The sequence below is a fragment of the Sturnus vulgaris genome, chromosome Z (assembly GCF_052056855.1).
Source record: "Sturnus vulgaris isolate bStuVul1 chromosome Z, bStuVul1.hap1, whole genome shotgun sequence".
Classification (NCBI taxonomy): domain Eukaryota; kingdom Metazoa; phylum Chordata; class Aves; order Passeriformes; family Sturnidae; genus Sturnus; species Sturnus vulgaris.
Genome location: NC_142283.1, coordinates 15,110,813 through 15,129,807, shown reverse-complemented (window position 1 = coordinate 15,129,807; position 18,995 = coordinate 15,110,813).

The window sequence follows — 18,995 nt, the reverse complement described above, 5'->3', positions numbered from 1 at the left end:
CCACCAAGGGCTGCTGCTGGCCAGGGCTTGACAAGAGCTCCTCTGCAGCCCCTGGCTTCCAACACAGCCATGTGCTGTACCTCTGCAGGACGACTGCTCTGCATGGGAGAAAGCGGCAGAGGGAGAGGCTGTGAAGATGAGGCAGCTGCAATGCCTCTCCCTCCACTTCTCCGTGTAGCTGTCTTTTGAGCTGCACTTTTGATATAAGGTTTCAATATCGAGGTCTCTATTTCGAAGGTTCTAGCTCCATGGCTAAGGTCTCTTGCCATTGGGAGATGGAGGTGGTGCTTTTTCCCCTCTTCCCCCACTCTGCTGCCCCTGTGCCTTCTTGCCTTTTGTGCCTCACCACCCCTGTCCCCCCTGGCCATGCTGGGGTGTGGGCTGACAGCCAGGCTGAGCCAAGCAGCGCTTTCAGCCCTGGGTCCCGGCTGCCCACACCTTACAGGATCAGTGGGAAGTGCCGATGGCATCGAGCACTGAGCCCCTCAGGGGCCATGGGGCTCAAGGCACTGGGGAGGTGCTGAAGGGCCAATAAGGCTGAGGGCACTGGGGCTGCCGCAGGGGACAGCGCCTCTGAAGGCACGGTGCTGGTGCTGGGGAGGTGCTGATGATGATTACGGCACTGAGAGGATGGTGAGAGAGTGGGGCTGAGGGCAAGCAGCAGAATTGAGGGCCCTGGGGGAGCTGAGAACAATAGCAATGGAGGCTGGGTGGGCAGGGAAGAGGCACAGGCTGAGAGGGCTGGTGGGACTCAGGGCACTGGGGATGCTCAGGAGAATGGCAGCACTGGGGGCTGATGGGATGGGAGGCTTTGGAGGGACTGGGGAGGTTGCAGGTGTGCTGAGGCTATGGCAGGGCTGAGGGCATTGACTCAGTGCTCCGTTTGCTTCCTATAGATCTGCTCAACACTTCCAAAATGACGGCTCTGTGTGGGACTAAGTGACCGAGGGAGAGCAAGGGGAGATGGGGCTGCCACATTCCCTCTGTATTTTGTCCTACCCCTATATGTACCAGGTTACCGTTGTGCCTGTACACAGTTATGCTTCTGCCTATCTCCAGTTCTACCTCAGCAGATACCAAGTTGCATAGCTGTACAGTTCTATGTCTTTTGTTACAGGGGTACAGAAGTGTAGATGGGTACTTCGGTATTTGTGTAGTTCTTTATCAGTTTGTGCTATATATAGCCATTTTTATACAGATGTCAATATATTTGCAGATAATTGTTATGTACATCTCAGTATGAATTTCTATGTAAACATGCATCTTATTGTAGTTTTGTTCAAGCTCTCTGGGTATTTAGAGAGTGCGATTGATGTTTGTCTGTGATCGATGTTTGTCTCTGTCTATCCAAACATATTTGTATAGGCGTCAGTTTGTAAGCTGTCAGACATTAGATGGCGTGAACTGCAAATGATAGTTGTACCTAGTTGTATCTTTCCATATAGTCAGCCGAGTTGGAAAAATCTGTAGTAAACTTGTAACAGAACTTGTTAATTGTATGTAAGAAGCCTGGGGACAACAAGCTGTAATACACTTCCTTTTTCAACTCAAACTCATTGCCTTTGGTGCACTTCTCTCTGGGCAGTGCAGCTGGAGCAAGGTACAATCAGTGAACCTTTGGAACTGAAACCAACTGAAACTTGGTTGGTGTCATTGGGAGCAATTAGCCAATGTCCACCTTAGAATGCAGGAGGGTTTTGGCAAGGGGTGCTGATGGGGGCTGGGGGAAAACAGGCAGGCCTGCCCAGCCGATCTCCTGGTTGCATAAAGACAGGGCAAGAACCCCTAAAAGGATTTGGGCAGGTGGCAGAGCCACATGCTTGGGGAGAAGGCGCTGCAAGGAAAGCTCCAACTGCCACTGGGAAAGTGGGCAAAGGAAAGAAAGCCCCAGTCCAAGAGGGCATCTCCCTTCTTTTGGGACAGCTTAACACAGCCCCTTCCATGCTTCTAGGTTTATCTTGTGTCCCATTTTTCAGGACTGAAAGTGGGCAAACCACCTGCTCATAAGGAGCCACCCCTGAGTTTTAGCCTTGGTCTCTAGAGCCAGAGGCAATCTCCCACCATCTGCACGAGCACTGTGAATGCAGCCAATGTGCTTCCTAAGGAGAATGGCTAGGCACTCTCCAGGAACCAAGGCCACAGAACAGCCCTGTCTGATGGACACATCCCACTAGCACTCTGAAGAGATGGGACATCCTAGTGCACAATGGGACCCTTTAGACAGCCTTGATTTGGGCTTAGGGCATGCAAAGGAGCAGCACTGTATGGATCATGGCCAAAAGTTCTGTGGCTTTCCCCCGAGCTGGGGAGGCCTCGGGGAGAGGTTGCCTGAGAGCAAGGCCTGCCTGCCCTGTGCTTTCCTCTGCAGGGGCTGTTGCTGCTGGCTACTGTGGCTGATGGGCTGAGTGTGGTTACTGCACTGCAGAGAGGGAGACAGCAACACACACGGACCTCTTCTGGGGAAAAAAGGCCAACTTTATTGTACGGACATCCCATATTTAAAGTGTGCTATGTGCAGCTAGGACAGGACAGTAGTTCATTGGACAACTGGGGAAAACATCCCTGGGACAGCATGTCCGAATGTCCCATGGGAAAGACACCAGGTGTTAATCTTTATTATGAATTCCCTTCTGTTTTTCACCATGTTATTACTCTGGGAGACTGCCTCCCTAACTGAAGCTGTAGTCAGCTTGTCAGCCTGGGAATGGACCTGAGAGACAGGAGAAATCCAGGCCTGAAAAGAATTGCCAAGCTGTAATTCTTTAGCTCTCTAAATGTGTGTGTCCACATCTGAGTGCCCCCTCGGTGGGCAGAAGGCACACAGCTGGCATGGGAGGCTCATGGCTGGGAGGGTCGTGCTGCTGCTAGGCAGAGGGACTTTGAGGGACTGGAGAAGGGGACTGGCACTCTATTCATACACTACAAATTTCATTTTGATGAAATACATATTTCTTACTGTATATTTACAACCGTATTTAATTGATCATTACTAACAATGGTGATTGGCCCTAATTATCCTATGCTTTGCTTTTTTAACTGACTCTTATTTTCTGAATACTACTGATGTGCTTTGCCAACACTGCCTCTTAATCTGCTACAAGTAGACAGGCATTTTCAGTGCGTTTTCAGATTTTAGTAGTTTTATTTTATCCACATGGATGCCTCCTCTGAAGAAGATTTTAGATATATGTTTAAATGAAAATATATTTTGGCAAGTCTTCCTTGACATCCCAGGCAGTCTTGATAAACATTGTTATTCAGAGATAAGGAGAGAGAAGAGAAACTGCCATTCACAACTCCATGTAGTCCCAGTGGGAAACTACCTATAGAAAGAAGCTGCATTCTCTTTAAATTCTTAACCTTGTTAATCAAAACACATTGACATGTTTATACTTAATTTAACATGAGGCATTCAGTTAAGTACTTAAAAGCAGATACTGAAATTATTAATTAGACATCAAACTGATAAAAAATTTGTGTTCACTGACATAAGTTTACTAAAAGGTCAGGAACATAATTAGTGTTCTCCTCTATCCTTTGAGTTGTAGGGAATGATAATGGAAGATACTGAAAGACACACCAAATCAATATCTGTCTCTGTGACTTGTGTCACTAGCAAAATTTTTTGAGTTTTGGTTACTGTTGATCTACAGGACATCAGGCCTCCTCACAACAGACAGTACACCAAGGACAAAGGATTTTTGCACAGGAATTAGAACTGATTAACATAACTCCTAACTGTATGTGAAGGGGAAAGGCACGAAACCAGCCTCTCTAAGATAAGCCTGAGAGCTGCACACAGTGTTTGAGGGATGGTGTGGAGTCCAGTCTGCTTCATGAGGTGCTGTATACAATGAAGCACATTTAAAAAATATAAGAGGAAACAGATTTTTTTTTCTAATCCCATAACTATGACACCATTGTCATAAGCAAAACGTGACTTTTACTGACATGAGCCATATGACTGGTGTGTCATGACAGATGGTTGCAGGTTCTTCAGAAGGGATGGGTAGGGCTGGGGAGGTGGCAGGGTGAAGCTGTGTGTAAGGAAGGAATGGGGTTGCATGACACTTGCAGTTGGCAGGAAACGCTCAAGGGTCTCTGGGCAGACATAAAGGTGAAAGAAAATGAACACATATTGCTGTGGGGATTGTGCTGTGAATCATCCATGCAGGATGATGAATTGATGCATTTTTCCACTAGGAATTAAGGAGTATGTCAAGACCCCCTGCACTTCTCTCTATGAGTGATTTCAGCTTCTCAGGCACAAACTGTGAACATCATACAACTGACAAAAATGGTCCAGGAAATTCCTGAAACATGTTGAAAATAATTTTTTGGAGCAGGCACTAAGGGAAACAGCTAGGAGAGCGTTGTTGTTCCCAAATTTGTTGCTTGCAAACAGAGAGGGCAAAGTGTAGGTTGGTGGCTGTCTTGGTCACAGTGACCATAAAATATTTAAGTTTCAAATTCTTGGCTCTAGGATAAAAACCTCCAACATAACTTTGACCCTGGATATGGAATGAGCAGACTCTGGGCTGCTTAAGGAACTACTTTGAAACTGTCTGTGGAATCTGCTTTTGAAGGTACTGAGGGGAGATTGGTGATAAGCAGGGGTCTGTGCTAGGACCAACACTGTTTAGTAACTGCTTTAATGACATATATAGTGGGATCCAGTGCAGCTGCAAAAATTTTGCAGATGAGAGGAAGCTGAGTGACAAGCTCCAGAAGAGGTCTCACAGAAAATCCATGACTTTCATCAAAGCCAAGTGCAAGGCCATGCATCTCAGTCTACAATTTCCTCAACAGGGTAAGTGGCTGAAGAGGTCCTGATCTCCTCTCTCAGGTGACCAGCAATAGGAAACAAAGAAATGGGATGAAGCTGCAAGGGGATGTTCAGGGCATTAGAAGGTGGCAAGGTGTTTGGTTGGAACAGGCTCTCCAATGAAGGAGATACGGCACAAAATGACAGAGCTCCATCCAGGTGATGCTTTTAGTTATATAATTTGTTTTGACAGTCTTGTGAGGATTAAGGAATTGGATTTGATGATCTTTGTGGGTCCCTTTCATCTTGAGTTATTCCACCATTCTGTGGTATCATGTATTTTTACAAACATGAAAATAGTCTAAATAGAGACATGTTTGCAGCAAAATCTTGTAATATTAATGTTAATGTGAGTTATACTGCTAATGCCAGGAGAACAGGTCTGAAGAGCAATCTTATAATAGTCATGAATAGTTTATTATCTGCTGATAGCTAAATCTTCAGAAATATTTTACCCTCTGTTCACATAAGTTCATATCTCACAATGACAGATTATGAAGTTCTATGTATTTACCTTTAAAAACCACATAGCTCATGAAAATTTAATCAACTATTCTAAATGTTTGTTGGGTTTTTTTGAATACAGATGCAGTCCTGGTCACCTCATCATAAAAAAATAATTAGGCATAAGAGAAAAAGATATGGCTATGGTTAAAAGAAGGGGGAAATTAGCATAATAGAGGCTTCTGATTAGAAAGGAACTTAATGAGATTGGAATTATCTATGTAGGGAATCAGAAGAAGCTATAAAAGAATGAATATAAGCAAAGTATATAAATTGTAGCTGATACATAGATATCACCACACCTGAGATAGAATAAAAAATAAATTAATGGAGTTCTTCCTTATCACTCAAAGGAAATATGGATGGCCTTCTCTCATTAGCAATAATAAATAATAATATGTACATAATAATAAGTACTTAACAAGGTTCCAGTTAGAAACAGTAAGTACGTAATATTTGGCAACTCCCTAACTTGGAGAACATAATTGTCCTTATTTTGTATGCAAAGGGAATAGTACAGCTATTTTGCCTAATTGAATTGAATATAATAGAAGTCTTAGCAAAAAGGGTAACTGAATAAAACAGTAATTTTTATTAAATCACTTCTACCTTTTACTTATTTTAAAGCATACGTGATATGCTTCATATGTTTGGATGCATATGTAGTCCTTTTTACTCTTAGTAAACTATGTTTAATTCAAAGTTTCCTGTAGTGGGTTGATCCTGTCTGGATGCCAGGCACCCATTAAAGCTTCTCTATCACTACTACCCTTCTCAGCTGGACAGGGAAGAGAAAATACATTAAAAGACTCATGTGTTTAGATAAGTACAAGGAGAGACTATTCCCCAGTTACCATCACAAGTAAAAGAGACTCGATGTTGGGATATTAATTGAATTTATTAGCAGTCAGAATCAGAGCAGGGTAATGAGAAGTAAAACAAAACTTAAAAATACCTTCCTGCCATTCCTCCCTCCTGCCCAGACTCTACCTCCTCCTGCCCAGCAATTCAGGGAAATGGAATGGTGGTCTGGTCCATTCATCATGTTACTCCTGCCACTGCTCAGGGAGAGGAGTCCTTCCCCTGCTTCACTGTGGGTCCATCCCATGGGGTGCAGTCCTTCACAAAGTGCTGCAAAGTGGGTCTCTTTCCACAAGATTCAGTCATTCAAGAACAGCCTGTTCCGGCTTGGGACCCCACAAGGTCACAAATCCTACATGGAACTTTCTCCAGTGTGGGGTCCTGTCACCGTGGGTCCCCAGGTCACTGCCATGACCTTCTAGTGTGGGCTTCCCACAGGACCCCAGCCTTTGGTCCGGAATCCTCTGGGGGGGCTGCAGGTCCTCTGCTTCCCCAAGCCCTCTACAGGCTGCAGGGGCACAGCTGCCTCACCATGGGCTGCACTATGGGGGAATCCCTGTACCTGGAGCATCTCCTGCCCGTCCTTCTCACTGACCTAGCTGTCTGCAGAGTTTTCACCTCACATATCCTCACTCCTCTTTTCTCTGAGCACAATTACATCTGCGTAATAATATTTTCTTCTTAAATATATTACAGAGGCATTACTGTCATTCTTGACTGGCTTGGCCTTGTCTAATGTTAGGTTCATCCTGGAACCAGCTGGTATTGGCTCTTTTGGACACGGAGGGATGTTCTAGCAGCTTCCCCTGTAGCTGCTGCCATTCCAATACCTGGCTAAGCAAACCCAATACATTTTCTTTGCCAAGTACCACAAGAAAATTGCCTAAATTACTCAATTTAATAACACTGAAGTATAAGTCATTATTAAAATACAGAAAAATTAAATAGCTTTGTAGACTTGGTAACTTACTAATTTTCGGAAATTTCTGTATACATGGTTATCCATCACTCCTGATATTTTTTAGCAATATATGACAAGGTAGCAGTTGTATCAATTTAGTAAAAGTTCTTCAGTAACTCTCATGAAGCTGGAGGCAAAATTACAGTTATTCATTAGCAATTTATACATGAACAAAATATAAATTTTCTGGTTTATTTTGGAAAAAATAGCATAGCTAGATAATTTTTAAAAAAATTTAAATAGACCATGCATCATTTCTTGTCACAGTTTCCTCGCCAGATACCCAGGTCTTTTGGACTGACACACCTTTCTGAAAGACTTCCATAAGAGTGTCCCCTAGTTTTCTGTGGGAGCCAAATGTTGTCAGATGACTAGTACCACAACTTTTCCCCAGGGGGCTTACGTTCTTGGTCTTCCTGACTTAGTCTTTGTTTCTAGCCCACCACTAGAATATGTCTAGTTAAGGTTCAGTTTTTATGGGCTGACCCAATTCACGGACCTGAGCCCCTGTGGTGTGACTGCAGGGTAGGCCAGTGAGAAAGCCCCTGCAATCTCTTGCAGTTTTGGGGTGGTTGTCAGCACATAGAGAGAGCTTGTCAGGGCTTGGGAAAGGGCCATCTGATGTGAGTGGGGATCTCTGAACTAGGAGGCGACAGCATGCCAAATAAAGATGAGCAGCTGTCCCCACACTTATCTATCTGCTCTTGGTAATGGCTGAGAGAAAAAACCAGCACCTTACTGGGGGCTGAACAGTGTTACATTCAGTCAAGGAGCAGCTCATTAAATTTATACCGACTATGACACTTCTTCTCTGTTCATAATGCATGCTACAATTGTTTTTAAATGTTCATATGCAAAAAAAAAACCTTCCTGTGAAGTATCTGGTAAAAGTAGTTAATCAGATGGTTTCTTCACTATATACTCCTAAATCTATTTTTTCATTATCACCCAGAGCACACTGGCCTGGAAAAGTGAAGAAAAATAAAATTTAAAAAAATATTGTCTTCTTAGCAGCAAGACCCATGACTAGCCCTGGGGATTAAATAATATGTTGGGTAGCCTGGAGCAAACAGATAAAATTTATCTGTTTGGGAATGTATATGATCAATAACAGAAAGTAAGAGATGTGAGCGATTCTCTTCTATACGCTAAACCTAATGTGAATTCTGCATTTCTGTTACTGCAAAATTCACATTTGGCTGTCTTATCAGTTGGTATATCTGTAAACATGTGCTACCAATATCCTGCTAATTAGGCTTTAGGTAACAGGTCATTCCTCTTAATCTAGGATAGTAGAGCTAAGCAGGATTTCCTCCCAAGATAGCAACATGTTCTCCATTCTCAGACTAAATACAGCTGCTGAAATCCTGACAATTTCTACAGGCTAACTGAAAGAAGAGGGGAAAAAAAGATGAGAAGAACTGTCTTGTCAAATTATAGCATTCATAAATTAATTGGTTTTAAAAAATGTTAGTTTTCAGAACCTATAAAATAAATTTTAATCTGTTTTATTTTTTCAAGAAACTCTTAGTTTACTAGATTAAAAAAACAATAATATGTCATGATCAAACTCTTCACAGGTCAGTCAAAAGGTCTTATAAAGAATTTATTCATTGTGAACTTTCCTGTGATAAGTAGTTATGATTTCAGTGAACTGTAATTTTAATGAAATAAAGTTTTCAGAGTCTTCATTCATTCTAGAGTTTAGATCTCTTTATTATTTGAAGTAAATATAAATTAGTTTTTTTGAAATACCTTTCTTTGTGAGTCTCTTTGTGAACTATTTTGTGTTCTAAATCTAGTTTAGTCTCTTGTGACAAATACTCAAAATACAAACATCATGCTATTTGTTTTTGTAGGCAGATGGAGATTTGTGCTCACTTGTTCATGTGCAGATGTTCTAAAACATTTTAAAAATGAGAATGGTAAATTCCTACATAATGTACTTCACTGCCCTTACTTTCAGCAAATCCTTCTTCCTTTTTGAAAATGAAAGGGGGGAGATTTTACTGAACATTAAATGAAATTTCTTTTTCTATTTTGTCTCATTATTTTTCATTTTATTTCTTGAGAATTTAAAAGGAAAGATTGAATTAAGTGAAGTTTTCCCATGCTGCCTCTAATTTTCCTTGAAAAATCAGTATTTTTTTCCATACTGCTCGTTACTAGACCTTCTGATCTAATTTTCTTGAAAATGCTAATATTCTTTTAGGTTGCTTTAACTACATATGGATCCTAGATAAAATCTTTAAATTCTTCAGGCCACTTAGGGAAATTATTTTGTTTCTTTTTACTTTAAGCAATGTCTTAACATTTTAATTTTTGTGATAAAAATGACATAAGATATATGTAGCACTTTCAGGAAATTAAATTCAATCTATCATATGTGAAATTTCTCACCATAAGATGTGATCTTCATTTACATCGTTATCAAACAGATTATCAGCAATTTCATTTGCAGTAACTCACAGTAAAGTTACTGGCAATAATTTTAATCACAGAAAATTTTCTCAAGTGTTTTTAAATTATTTATTTTATTCCACTTTAATTATAATTTATTTGTTCTCTAATCAACTGTAATTTGCCTTGATCCACCAGCAGAAGTATCTTATATAACATATATTTAGAATTGTATTTAGATTTCACATTCCAACTTTACTCCCACCCTCTCATCTGTTTCTATTTGTCTTCTCTGTCTCATTATTTTGCCTATTTCTTTATACACCATATTCATTCCAACTCTGGTGTCCTTATTTCCATGTAAATCCCACTCAAAGTCCATAAGTCAGACATGGCAATGATTTACTTTTGAATTTTTGAATGTAAATTTTACGAAGAGTGAATGTTAGTGGTTTTTTCTACAGCAGTTATAGTTCAACTGCTGCAGCACAATTTGGAAACAACCATCCTCTGCAGCTGTCAGTACATTATTGCTTCAAAACCAATATTTTATGTCAGGTCTGGTGATCTTATTTAATGAATGAGGATATGTAGGACACATTGCAGCTCTGGATATGTAGATGTCTTTATATCCTATTAACAATAGAAGACCAAAACCTGATGGGTCCTGTTAAAAATCGATATTATATTAATCTACTATAAAATTTCTGGAATTTAATAGCATCAGCTGAGAGTTGGGCAGCTCACTATCTTTTTAGAAAGTAACTATTTCAGTAAGTCAGAGACAGAGCAGTTTAGCTCAAGAGATTATGATTTAATAAAAATCTGCCCTTTCCATGAACATCACTATTAAAATGCATATACAGATTATTTATTTTTAACAAAGAGAAAACAAAATTGTTGCTGGCTAATAATTAAAAGTTTTGTTATAAATTTAAGTGAAGACATAGTTAGGAAGAGGTTTTCTATTATTCCGTGACATATAACAATAAAGGACGTGATCTCCCTTGGAGTAAAACTAATGCTTACAACTTCCAGGAATGTTAACATTTGGACAAAATATTCTACAATAATGTTGGCAAAAATCTCTTAGTTTGTGAAAAACACCACTGAATATTTGCCCCAACTAGATTCTGTAGAAGGCCAAATGCTTTACATCTCTCATGGGGAAAACTTTTTTCTTGTCTTAGTATTTTGCTATAAATATTCCTGTCCTTAGAATATTTGCATATTCATATCATACTTATAAATCAGTGACTGGTGGATCTGTCATGTAATGGGATAGGATGGAAAATGGATAATTGAGTTATTTTTATTTCCATGCATTGTTTGGCTGGCACAGATATTTTCTCTGTTGAGGTTTTATGTAAATGAAAAACATTCTTAACCAATATCCATGAGTTAGTCTGCATTTCTACCCTACCTGCAAGAAGTTTTACAGAAAAAATGTCAAGAAAGAAAGTATGCTGGAGGGACAAGATGTCCTAAAGAGTGACCTTGGAAGGCTTTGGACCCACATGAAGTTCCTAAAGTTCAGGCAGGCTAAGAGCAAGGACGTGCACCTGGTTTGGGTGTCATCCCTGGTATAAATAAAGACTGGTAAATGAATTAATTGAGATAAACCCTACAGATAAAGAACTGGGGGTATTGGTGGATCATTCATTTTGATACAGCAATGTGTACTTCCATATCAGAAAGTCAACTACATCCTGAGCAAGACTATCAGCTGAAGAGAGGTGATTCAAGGAAAAAACTGGGTCAATTCAATTGGGTCTGGAGGAGCGTCACAAAAATTATCAAAGAGGTGGAACATTTTGCCTATTAAAAAAGGCTGGAGAGATGAAGATATTCACTTGGAAGAGAAGGCTGTGGCAAGACCTTATGACAGACTTTCAATAGATAGATAGATAGATAGATAGATAGATAGACAGACAGATAGCTTTAATCAAAGCATATAGTGTCAGGACAAGAAGCAATGATTTTAAACAAAAAGAGGACCAATAGAGATTAAATCAAAATAAATTCTTTACTATGTTAAGAGGGAGATACTGGAACAGGACCCATCAATGACAGTGATCAAGGTCAGGTTGGATGGCACTTTGAGCAACCTGGTCTAGTGACAGATGTGTCTGCCTATGGCAGGTGGGTTGGACTGGATGATCTTTGAAGGCACTTTTCAAGCCAAACCATTTAATGATCCAATGATTATGCTTTGAAGCATAATTTTTTAAAATTCAAGCAAGAAGTAAATGTCTATTTTATCCACTATTTTTCTGAAAACACTGATGTCATGGCATTCAGCAGTCACTTAAAAATAAGACTCCCTATGATCTATTTACTTACAGAAGACAATATGCACATATAAACACAAACTATTTTCCTATCATAGTATACTGCTGTGCCAATGCTTCTTTTATTTTTTTTTAATATATACAAATAAAAATAGAAAAAGCAATATATATATATCTATATATATAGAGAGAGAGATATAAACTATTGTATTTTGGCAATAGTGATAAATTTTGACGTTTATTTTGGTGGAATTAATATAGTATTTACTAAAACACACTATTAAATGCTGTATGTTAATGTGTTGTTTTTGCTGGGGTAGAGTTACCTTTCTTCACAATGTCTGGTACAGGGCTGTGTTTTGGATTCGTGCTGAACACAGGGTTGATAATTCAGATATGTTTTTGTTATTGTTGAGCAGGAATTGCAGAGGCAAGGCCTTTTCTGGTTTTTGTACAGCCATGCTGGTGAGAAAGCTCAGGGTGTGAGGGAGGTTGGGAGGAGACTCAGCTGGGACAGGTTACCCCATCTGACCACATGGATATTCCAGACTATCTCATCTCATGCTCAGTATATAAAGTGGAAGGAAGGAGGAAGAAAAGGGGGTCATTTGGAGTGATGGGGTTTGTCTTCCCAAGTCACCCTTACACGTGATGGGGCCCTGCTCTGCTGGAAATGGCTGAACACTTGCCCACCCATGAGAAGTTGTGAACTCATTCCTTGTTTTACTTTGCTTGTGTGCACATTTTTTGCTTCCCCTATTAAATGCTCCACAACTCAACCCATGGTCTTTGTAGCTTTTTCTCTTACAATTTTCTCCCTGATTCTGCTAGTCAAGGAGTAAGTGAGGAGCTGCATGGGGCTGGGCTGCTGGCTGGGGTTAAACCCTGACAGTTACTTAACTGCAGAAAAAAGGCTGCTTTTCAGAAAATTATTAATCAGAATCAAATTGTCTGAGGGAAAGGTGTTTTATTTTAATATTTTTCCTAGCTACTTGTGAATTTTTCTTTTATTCTGTATGTTAAGAGAAAAATCTCTGTGCAATTAATTTTTCTTTCAATATGGCACTTTAGGATTACCTATTTTTAGACTTAATAAAGTACATTTAAGCATATGCCTCAATTAGAACACATTCTCTTCAACAAGCCATTTCATTTTATGAATTAATCAAAATAATTTCAACAAACTCATGGATATAGTCAACATAGGAATAAAACTGGACCAAGAAGAAAATGTAGAAACTGTTCTGTTAGATGTAAAAGAACCTATTGTTAAAGCCTTGGCATTGGAAAATATTTTCTGATTCTCTGACAGAATTCGTAAGCCTGAATCATCTGGACACTAGAAATATTGCACGTCTCAAAACTAAATCATGAATAAAAACGTCTTAGAGACTATTAGACTTCTGTCAATAAGTAATGTTTTTGAAAACTGATTCCTTTCAAGAACTTAAAGTCTTTATTCAGGATTTCTGGATATCCTATTTTTTCAACACCAAGAAGCTATTTTGGTATAGGGAAACATAAGTTCTAAAGAGGTACAAATTTTTTTTTTTCTTAAAAATCACAAAGCTTCGTGGTTTCTCCGACTCTCCTTCTTTATAGTATTATACTCTAGTGTACTCTAGTATTGACTTCTCTGCCTCAAGTAACTCATGTCCTCATTGTCAGTCTTCCCAAACACTCTATACACCAAACTGTATTTGAGCAACCTTGAGCTGAAATGCAGAACTGTGTTTTGTGTGAAACCTGACTGTTCTAGCGCTCCTTATGAGTTTTCAGAACGAGGACTCTATTGCTTAAATGGATTTGAAGTTACTCTCCCCCTCTACTCCAGTTTTGTGAGACCACAGAGTAAGACAGGGGACCTGTTGAAATGAGTCCAGAGGAGAGACACTAAATTTATCATCCCATTCCTCTTCTCTGCACTTGAAAAACACAACTTATGGTGCTGAATATTGCTATGGGGTCTCCAGAACAAGAGAAACATGGGATAATTAGACTGGGTCCAGAGATGGGTCACAAAAATTATGGGTGTTATTCCAGAATCTTGCTTTGGCAATGATTATGCTTTCTGCGTCTCTAGTGACATTTTGGCTGATGCAGCGCATTCTACACTGAAGTATTTAGAGCTTTTCTTCAGTTTAGCAAAGAGAGACTACATAATTACTTCCAAAGATTAAATACCTGGGGTTTTAGTCTAAAAAAAAAAATTGGTAGTAGTTCAATATTCCTCTTTCTGTCTAGAGAATAACTGGTAGTGGAAAACAACCAAATATAAATAGTTTAATTTATGTTCTATAAATATTATTTGTTCTATAAATATCATTATTGTGCACTAAGTACCCAACTGAAAGGAAAGATTTAAAGTTGGTCAGAAAAAAAAATCAGGAAAACCAAAACTTTAAATGAATAACTGCTTTCAGACATTTATTTCAGGCGGGATTTAGCTAACACCTCTTCAACGGTCCCATTTTAAAAGTCACATAGTCCTTAACTTCTGAATGAGGTCTGAGTTAGCACTCAGTACATATATTCAATTAAGGGCCACAAACAGTGTTTTTATTCACATATATACTTGAAAAAAAAACTGTGTAGGAGAGCAATCATATGGAGCTTTCTATGGAACAGTTGTTGCATATTCTTCCTCTATGTCTTTTTTCAAGGTTCACTCTCCCACAATCTGTTTTTTTGCAGGCATAAACATAATTGGCAACCTAAAAGTCACTTTTTCCCAAGTGCCATATACCATAAGGATAAGAAGAATTCCTTCCTTCCTTCCTTTTTCAACTGTAATGTTTTTCACTGCTAAAAAACTCCTATATCTCTATTCAAATAATTTAAGTTTTCAGTGGTGATTAATAAGGATTCCTCAGATGAATAAAAAAGTCAGGATGGAGACATTTGTTTGTTTCTTTGCCAAGGCATTATCAAGGAATTCCCCCTTAAAGAAGATAATAATATTTATATTATTATATTATTTAGCTGATGATTCAGGGGGAAAACAGAGAGCTATACTGAGGTTGTTAACAGCAGATCCTGCTGAACATTGTAAAACTGAAGCCTGGTATCTCTTTCTTATGAATTTTAATTTTGAAGAAAAAAATGCATAGATTCCAAAGTCATCCAGCCTTGTAGATCTGAAGACAATTAAATAGCAATTTCGGATGGCAAAACCAAATTATTTTGGAGGTTAAGTGCAAATATATTCAACCATAAATGCAAAGGGCAATTTTCAGAATAAAAGTCTTCATAAGTATGTGAATATGTCAGTTGTTTTCTTTATGTATGTGGTGATTGTTGCTTAAGTAATAATTGCTTACAGATGAAAAATCTGACTGAACAGGTGTTCAGATGAATATTTTCTAATTACAGTTCCTGGAGCACTATAGAACACTAATCTGTTCCTGAGTACTTATTGGCAAAAAAAAAAAAAAAAAATAAAAAAACCCCAAGAATTATTTCATCAGTGCTTCTTTTGTTTGGTTGTTTTCAATTGTAAAATTGATTTTCACATATTCTTATATAATTCCACAACAAATATGTAAGATTAGAAGTTTCTTATGTGCTTCTGCAGTGCTCAGCACAGCTTGAGCTCTTGTATCATTTGAATATTAAATTAAATAAACTAATTCTTATTAAGAACAAAACTAATAATAGTTATTGAAGTGCTAGATTTATGTGATCCTGTCCTGATATTGAAATACTCTCAGAGATGCTTCACTCAAGAAGAATCATACTGTCTTTCATTCTTGACTGCTACTAGCCAACTTTAGTTTGAAATGTTTTGAGGATTTTCATATATTTCTGGTAGCTTTTTTTAGTGAAACTATATATTTATTTGCACTGGGAAACCATTTGTCAATGCAGAATAATCAAATTCAAACATCCGTTTAAATGTTTATTGGCCTTCTCAGCTAAAACACTCTTTTCACTGTGGAGGGTTCTATAGAAGTCCATCATCCTCCAGGAACTGATTCTAAAGGTAGTTTTAAGTTCTTAATCTATTATAGAAATCCAAATTTTATAATTATCTAGCAGTTTCACAAAATATTTCTAGAAATATAGCCCAGAGAACAGGGGGGAAACAAGATTAATACTCTGATAAAATTAATCATTTTTATGAATTTATTAAACTGGTTAAATCTACAGTTTCCACAGGTGGATAACATATTAATCTTTTTTCCTCTTAATTAGTCTGAGAAATATTTATTATTTAAGCCTGATTCAAAAGTTAGTTAAGGCTTAACTTCTCTGGGTTGCATTTTACATTGCCCAGACATTATGTCAGGCATCAGTACCATGATTTAGGAACATCCATGCTTGCTTAAGTTCCTGCATCTTTTCAACTAAGCATCTCCTGTCATTCGATTGAGCTGGAATTAAATGAATAAACAAGCCCTGAGCAAAAGTTATGAGTGGTATTGTCTTGGTTTGAAAGACAGGTATTTTGCTAAGGAAAGGCGAGAACCCCTTTCCTGAGATGCAGAGGGCAACCCCCTCCCTTCTAATTATTAGAGTTTCAAATCAGAGGCTTTCAGCCAGAAGATATGGGGATAGGAATAACAGTTCTTTACTGATATCTAACAAGGCAAACAGCAGAAACAACAACAGCTATAAAAATTGACAGCAGAGCAGAGCAGTGTACTCAGTTCCAGTCCCTTTTGGCCACAGGCTCCCTCTCCCTGCGCTCAGTTCCCGGTGCTGGGGGCAGGGCAGGGCCCGCGCAGTCGCAGAGGGCTGGAGTGATGGCGGCGGCCCAGGGCTGAGAGGGATGGAGGAGAGACTCCCCCCTCACGGGGTCGGTCGTGGGGCTCGGCAGAGTGCCCGGAGGTAGCAGGATGAAGTGGGAAGGCAGCAGAGCGATGTCTGACAGCAGGGAATGTGGCTGCCGGCGCTGGCATGGCGGGGAGGATGGTAGATAGGAGCCCTGGCCATCTTCCTTCCACTCCACCAGTGAGTGAGAGTGAGAGCCAGAGAGCCCAGGCCCCTGTCCCACCTTTCCTTTTCCAGTCTCCCCTTATCCCCACTCCCCTGCAAGAGAAAACTATTTCTACTAAGGTGTAGCCACAAATACTTAGCATAACAATGGGAAAAATTCCACAGAAAGAAAAGGGAACAATTCAACCCCCAACAGGTATTTATAACATAAACTGTTTCATTATCCTTGTATATAGCACAGTGGTGCCAACATGCAGAATTTTGAATCTACAACTTCCTGGCCAGAAGCTGGTACAGTTAACTGAGCCACTTACAGAAGCCTTCCTACAATGTCTGTATCCTACTGATAAATTATTATGTGTGATGTAATAATGACAATGAAGAGCATCATATTTGAAAAGTCATGGCAGAGTGGTGAAGTTCCCAGTTCCTGGAAAAATGGAGATATGGCTACCTATTTAAAGGAAAAGTAAAAGGAAAAAGGAAAGCAGGTGGCCTGTACTGGGACCAGTATTATCTTTTCTGGGGACACGGATAGTGGGATTGAGTGTACACTCAACAAACCTGTGGATGACACCAGGCTTAGTAGTCTAGGTACTCCAGAGGGAAGGAATGCCAATCAGACATGCCTTGACAGACTAGACACATGGGTCCATGTTAACCTTCAACACAGCCTAGTGCAAGGTCAGGGCAGTCCTAAACATGGAGACAGCCTGGCTCATTAGATTGAGAGCAGTTCTGCCAAGAAGGACCTGGGGGAATGCTGAAAACCTTAATATGTGCTGGCAATGTGTGCTTGCAAACCAACCACATCCTGGCTGCAGGCCATGAGGGGTGATTTTACCCCTCTACACTGACCCTGTGAGGCCCCACTTGGAGCACTGAGTCCAGTTCTAGGGTCCCCAGCACTAAAAGACATGGACCTGCTTGAGTGGGCCTAGAGGAAGTCCACAAAAATTATCAGGGATCTAGAGCACATTGTCTATGAAGAAAACTGAGAGAAGTGGAGTTCAGCCTGGACATGAGAAGGCTCCAGTGAGACCTTATAGCAGCCTTTCAGTGCTTTAAAGGGGCCTACAGAAAGGTGGCAATGGACTCTATCAAAGATTGTGGTTATAGGACAAGGGGTTTCAGTTTTAAACTGAAAAACATTAGATGTAGATTATACATTGGGAAGAAATTCTTTACCCAGACAGTAGTGAAGAACTGGAACAGGTTTCCCAGGAAATCTGTGGATGCTCCCTCCCTGGAGTTGTTCAAATCCAGTTGCAAGAATCTAAGTAATCTAGTCTGGTGGTAGTATCCTTGTACAAAGCAGAGGGATTGGAACTAGATGATTTTTAATTCTGCTTCATTCCATGATTAATACAGCACTATAGGAATGTTTGCCATCCTTAAAAAATATTTCTCACAAAACCATTTAGTTCATTTTTTCAGTCACACGTGTACCTCCTTTAAAATTCATGATCTCACTTACTAGACTAATTTATTCAAGTCAAGGTGCATTTTGGAATGAGCTTCTTTAATAATGACTTCTTTTCTGCTTTTTTTCTCCTTATATGTCAAGAGGAGGAGAGAAGAAAGACCAGGAGATCATAATCTGTGTCTTTAATGAATGGATGTAGCAGTAAATAAATAATAAATAAGTAAAAATCCTTAAACTCTTGAGCATTTCACGTAATAAATTGCCCCATTTACTTTGGCCTTTTTCTTACAAACAGCTTAGTGAGTCAGAAGCAGTTACTGGGATTCCTACATTTGGAATATTAAATTTTCCCTGTGATCGGATAATTTCAAACTAGAGTATGTAAAAGCAGAGTACCTTGGCTTTCAAATGTTTCATTTAAGGTAGTGACAGGGTAAGTTTCTGCTTTCTTATCCATTTAGTAATCTCCAATTATTTTATTTTTTTTTCCAGATCAGATTAAAATTAATATCTCCAGTTAATAGCTTTGCAAACTTAACTGTGGCCTGAATCAATAATAGTGAATCATTATTTTCACAAGACAAACTCAGTTTTATCAAAGGGTTTTTTGCTTAAAAAGCAGTGCATTCAAAATTGCATTTTTTATTGTATATATTTACACTTCCTCCCATCAATTTGAAACCTTCCTTTTATTCATGCCTGTTACCTGGTTTGCAGTGTTGCAAAACCATGGCCTGGATTTGGAACAACCTTAAAGGCTGAAAATGGCTCACTTCTGAGTCCAATATA